Source organism: Brachionichthys hirsutus, chromosome 24 (assembly GCF_040956055.1).
Source record: "Brachionichthys hirsutus isolate HB-005 chromosome 24, CSIRO-AGI_Bhir_v1, whole genome shotgun sequence".
Taxonomy (NCBI): Eukaryota; Metazoa; Chordata; class Actinopteri; order Lophiiformes; family Brachionichthyidae; genus Brachionichthys; species Brachionichthys hirsutus.
In genome coordinates, this window is record NC_090920.1 from 3,445,770 (window position 1) to 3,452,250 (window position 6,481).

Sequence of the window (6,481 nt, forward strand, 5' to 3'; positions counted from 1 at the left end):
CTAGCGCCCTTGTGCAGCCTTAGCATGCGAGTGCGTTGTGGGGATGGTGACCGTCTGTTTCTGGCGGTTGGACTGGGACCACTGGAGGTGAGGCGTCCCCTAAAGAATGTCCTTTTGGAAAAGGCAAAGAAGTAAGTTTACAACTCCGGTCAGAAGGAGCAGGAACAAACGGTCCCCCAGTCCACCAAGGAATGGACCGTCCCCTCAGCACAGCAGCATGTCCCCGACTAACGTCCCCTCAGCACAGCAGCGTGTCTCTGTCTAACGTCCCCTCAGCACAGCAGCATGTCTCTGTCTAACGTCCCCTCAGCACAGCAGCATGTCCCCGACTAACGTCCCCTCAGCACAGCAGCATGTCCCTGCCTAACGTCCCCTCAGCACAGCAGCATGTCTCTGCCTAACGTCCCCTCAGCACAGCAGCATGTCCCTGCCTAACGTCCCCTCAGCACAGCAGCATGTCCCTGCCTAACGTCCCCTCAGCACAGCAGCATGTCCCCGACTAACGTCCCCTCAGCACAGCAGCATGTCTCTGCCTAACGTCCCCTCAGCACAGCAGCATGTCCCTGCCTAACGTCCCCTCAGCACAGCAGCATGTCCCGACTAACGTCCCCTCAGCACAGCAGCATGTCCCCGACTAACGTCCCCTCAGCACAGCAGCGTGTCTCTGTCTAACGTCCCCTCAGCACAGCAGCGTGTCTCTGTCTAACGTCCCCTCAGCACAGCAGCATGTCCCCGACTAACGTCCCCTCAGTACAGCAGCGTGTCTCTGTCTAACGTCCCCTCAGCACAGCAGCATGTCCTGACTAACGTCCCCTCAGCACAGCAGCATGTCCCTGCCTAACGTCCCCTCAGCACAGCAGCATGTCCCTGCCTAACGTCCCCTCAGCACAGCAGCATGTCCCGACAAACGTCCCCTCAGTACAGCAGCGTGTCTCTGTCTAACGTCCCCTCAGCACAGCAGCGTGTCCCCGACTAACGTCCCCTCAGCACAGCAGCATGTCCCTGCCTAACGTCCCCTCAGCACAGCAGCATGTCCCGACAAACGTCCCCTCAGTACAGCAGCGTGTCTCTGTCTAACGTCCCCTCAGCACAGCAGCGTGTCCCCGACTAACGTCCCCTCAGCACAGCAGCATGTCCCGACGAATGTCCCCTCAGCACAGCAGCATGTCTCTGTCTAACGTCCCCTCAGCACAGCAGCATGTCTCTGTCTAACGTCCCCTCAGCACAGCAGCATGTCTCTGTCTAACGTCCCCTCAGCACAGCAGCATGTCCCCGCCTAACGTCCCCTCAGCACAGCAGCATGTCCCCGCCTAACGTCCCCTCAGCACAGCAGCATGTCCCTGCCTAACGTCCCCTCAGCACAGCAGCATGTCCCTGCCTAACGTCCCCTCAGCACAGCAGCATGTCCCTGCCTAACGTCCCCTCAGCACAGCAGCATGTCTCCGCCTACCAGCAGCTCCATTCTGAGCTACTTCCTTGATCGAGCTCAGCTCCAGTTAGAGCATCGTTTGACACACCCCCCCCCCCCCCCCCCCCGCGTCCAGGTAACGCACCATTGGACCCAGAGGAAGCTGGACACTCCTTAAATGGCCTGAGATGCTTCTCAATGGAGCTCAACGTCTCTTCATTAAGCCCCTCTGCCTGTTTGTTTCTCTCTTCCATTAAACTCCCATCAGCCCCCGGTGATCATTTAATTGTGCAAAGAGAGATGGGGTTCAGAATCCTAATGACTTGAGCCCCCCCCCCCCCCCCCTCCCCCAGCTAATGGACACAGATACACGACGACTTGTATCTTCACAGTAGACTCTATGATCCAGACACCTGAAACTTGTGTTTGTGATGGCGTGAAGCCAAACAGCCAATTTAAAACTCATCGCTGGGTTTACAGAGGTCTCATTTTCAACGGGGAGGAATGAGCGGAATAAACCAGGAAAGGGCTGGCGACCGGGACCTCTGCATGCGGGGGACAACAGGGATTAGTCCCTGGGATTAGTAAGATTTATACCGCACGTATACGCAGTGGCAACGACACGCCAAACAGCAACCTCCTCAGGTAGAATCAATGGAATGGGACACATCCTGTCGGCCATCTTTAATCTCCCCAGTGATCCAGTATGCATTTATATCGCATGAATCATGAGGCTGGGGCTTATTCTGCAGCATGCATGACCTTAAAGGCAGGTCTTTGGTAAAATGTCAACCGCACTTGCCCTCAAACTGACCTCTGACCTTCTTAATCGAGTTCACGTGCAGGCCGGGTCGGCGGGGAGGGGAACCTGGTCCCTCTGGTTCCTCCCCAGCAGAGACACGTGGCTGAGCTGAAGCCCAGATTGGAAGGAGGGAAGAGAGGAGGAGATTCAGCTGAAGAGTAAATAAACTGATCACAGAAAGTAACACGAAGAAAAGCCCCACAAGCGGGTTTGAAGAAGAGAGGGGGGCAAGGAGGGCAGACCGATGAAGAGGGGCGATAGAGAGCAGGCGAGGTGATCACGCTTCAGCTCCGGATGCAGTCGAGAATCAGGAAAGGGAACGGGGTAACCTGACAGACATGGCCTGGGGGGGCCGCGAGGGAGAGACCAGAAGGGGAACGAAATGTCATTGTGAGCCAGAGACCCAGAGGTCGGCCAAGCAGATGATTCTGATTGGCTGCCATTTGTGAGTGACGAACAAGGACAAGATGAGTCACCAGGAAATCTGCTGCTCTGCTGGATCAGCCACGATATCAAAGCGGCGGCGATCAAAGACGTCATCCAGAGCTTTTCTGCACGAATCCAGATCCATCGCCTGATCCGGCCCGTTCAGCAGATGTTCAGCAGCTCAGGGTCGTTCCCCGTCACGCCGAAGAAATCCACTGCAGCCTCGCCCAGGCTAATGGACACACCCCCGTGTACACAGGCAGAAACGCAGATGTGTAAATGTACCCCCGTGTACACAGGCAAAAACGCAGAGTGTAAATGTACCCCCGTGTACACAGGCAAAAACGCAGATGTGTAAACGTCCTGAAGTACACGCACGATGCTAGCCCACCCCCCGATATGCAGACAGACAACGTCCTCACAGATGGATCTGTACACAAACAAGTATTTCTGCAGCATCATCACGAGCCGTCAGCCTCAAACTGTCACCGAAGGTCACGCCCTCGCTCCTCACCCGAACGCCAGCTGGGACGCTGAAAGCTGCCGGCCGCGCCCAGAACAACCCGAAGTCGGCAACGGCTGATCGCCCAACGGCCGCCGCCATTTGCAGCGAAGCAGCAGAGTGGAGCGTTGCATCCAGCGTGACCTTAGGGTTAGGGTCACCGAGGACACCGATTCCTGCGCTGGAGGGAGTGAAACGGTGCCGCCGTGTCCCCGGAGCCCTGAAGGGCTACGAGGGGACACGTGTTAGCGCCTGAGCAGAAAGCTATTTTAGACCCGCACGCCGCTGCTCTCGATGAGCCTCCCCGCGGCGCAGGAAAATGACTTCCCCCCCCCAGGTGTGCCGAGTAACGGCGTGAAGCATGAATAAGTCATGAGCCAAAGTCAAGCTCTGCGACCCCCCCTGCAGCGTGTTGAATGTCATGCAGTGGCTAATGCAGCGTAGCCCACCCGGCAGGGAGGGCACGCTCGGATTGATGGGCCTGCCGTCACCTGTGAGGCGGAGAGGACACGCCACCTGCAGACACGGGAGCGTCTCACTTTGCTTCAGCTTATTTAAAATCGGTGTTTCCTCTACGACCATAAACAGACGCAGCGGCGCTGCAGGGAGACGCCGCCCAGAGGAAACGCCCCCTTAATGACGCTGGGGAGGGAGCGGCGTGACGGGCGTGGGCGTGGCTACGGTGCAAGCAATGAATTATACCTGGAATAAATGATGCTCTCAGCTGGATCATTGCTGATCGGAATTATTCATCACGGATTTACACACAGGCGTGAAACACTTTGCAGGATATTTTGGCCTCGCCGCCCGTCCTGTGTCTCCATTGGGCTGTCCCCTCAGGCAGAGGACACACCTCGTCTCTCTCCCCTAACACCAGCTCAGATAAACACTGCCAGGTGCACGCACACACACACACACACACACACGTTGACCTCCACCCACACCCTAGGAAGAGGACATTGCAGCGCGCTCTGTGTTACGCCGTCTTCTTCTCCTTTTACCTTTTGTCCTTTATTCCTCTCTCTCTACTGCGTCCCCCTCGTTGGACGGCTCAGCGTTACGCTCCTCAGTGCCAGCGATGGCCGCTCGAAGGAATCCATTCTCCGGGGTTTGTTCCAGCTGTTCTCCGTGTGTTCCCCAAACCTTAACCTGATCAAATACCAAGTCAGCCTCTCGCACCGCGTTGTGCGTTTGGGCGGGATGCTAATCCGAAGTGTATTTTTACGACCTGTCACTCTGCGGCGTTCTGCGAGTCTCCGCTCTGCACCGGTGTCGGACATGGACGCTTTTGTTGCGGCTGTCTTGGGAGCAATTCAATCACGCATTCTTCCTCAAATTACAGCCTCAGAATGGGAAAACTGGGAGCGCCACAATGTCCAGATGTTTGCGTCTGTCTCGCTGCCGCAGCTGTGAGACGTGGCGTCTCTGCATCGTCACTGGATTCCATATGTTTCAGTGTTGCTTCAGTCAGATCTGCTAGCAGAACATCTCGCAGCAAGACATCGGGAGGATCTGCTCCCCATCCTTTCCCAGGAATTGCTTCAGAGGAAATGATGTCATGTGACACCTCTTATCTCGAAGCACATTTGAAATGCTCAGCCGGACTTTTCCATCTCTGGGAGCCGCTCCCAACATTTGCGTTTCCAGTTCCTGAATTCTCAACGAGGCCGCATCGATCCTCGACTCCGAGCTTCTGCTAATCAAAGAGCCAATTAGTGCAGGCATCCCGAGCCGCGGCGCTAATCAATCAATCAATGTTGCACTAAAGACTTTGTGCACCAGATAAGAGTATGTTTCTGATGCCTCCGCGGGTTGATCAGTCGGTCCTCAGAGCTCGGCGTGGGCGGCAACAAAGCGTTCCCGTCTGCGCTCAGCAGCGGCCGGAAAACTGCACGGCAGCACCCGGAACGCTGATGCGTGGTTTAGCATTCCAGAAGAGGAATGAAAAATAGAGCGTGCACGTCTCGGTGTCATGTTTCCTTCACAGCCGGTCGGAATCCATCGGTTCAGAGGGCTTCGATCCGAGAGCCGGATCCTCCGCTCTCCCAGTGCGTCTCCATCTTCACATCTTCACCGGAGCAGAAGAAGCTCCAGAAGGCCGGCGGTCCCGGCTTCGTTGGTGGGTTCAGTTCTTTGGTCAGTGGCGCCGTGCCAGCTTCTAGTGGCAGGAGGGTTAGGTTGCCTTTTTGGTCTTCAGGACTTCCCCCTGCTGGAATCCCCTCTCCACCCGGTGAGAGTTCTAGTCCCAGCGTAAGTTAGACTCTCCTCTTGTCCTAGCCGGGCTGGCACAAGCACATCGCGAACGGAAAGACAACACGGGCGCCGCGGCGCCGCAGCCAAGCCTTTGTCCGGGACCAGAGCGGGACACTTGACTCGCCCCCGGTCCAAGTCCTCACCAAGTGTCTTTGGCTCGCTCAAGCTTTGTCATCGAGCAGATAAACACTCAAGCGCCATGTTTGGTCACCCACAAAACAAAGCAGCCCATTCACTCAGTCCGACAGCCCCAGGGTGGTTGAAAGGGGTGATTGCAAATAAAATGCCCCCCCCCCCCCCCCCGCCCAGCTCTCTCTAAATCCTCTCCTCGCTCCTTTCTCTCCATTGAAAACCACGTTTCTTTGGTGTAAGACAAGGAGGTGGCAAGGAGCCAGCGTTCGGCTGCTGGGAAGCTGAAGACTGGAATGCCAAGCCTTTCAGTCGCCAGTGGAGAGATGGGATGTTAGAAGTGGAATGTGCGTGGGGGGGGGGGGTTGGCCAGGCATGAAAAAGATTGGACACACTGGCAATGGCTGATGCCAAGGCCTCCAAAAAAAAGTCGGGCTCCAGATTTAGCAGAGAGGCTGCTGTGGCTGAAAATCATTTCAGCCGTTTGTGAGCGTAACTACCCTATAAAGATAACATGTTTGTCTTTATGGCGAGCAGATTCACGTTGCTCAATCAGCCACAAAGGCCTCCCACAGAAGGGAAAAGCATTTTCCATTATTATTATTCAATATTTAGAGCGGTGGGGTTTATAAAAAGCCGGTTTCCAGACAACACGACTCTGTCAAGGCTGATCATCACGGTAATAAAGCACGAAAGCGTGAAAGAGGTCGACAGGTGTTCGCTGTAGAGCCTCAATCTTCATCCTGGTTAAGATTCAGTCCATAATGAATCCCTGTTTGTATTATTCATTGACCAGGTCAGCGGCGCAGGAGAGACCTGAATGCAGAAGTTCCTGCAGACCTGGAGGAACTTAAACTACGCATCATCTGAAATAGAACTACAGCTGAAGGTGGCTGCATATTTGCCTGCATTAAAATATGTATTAAATCATTGCCAGGCCGTTTGATCAGCTGTCAGAAGA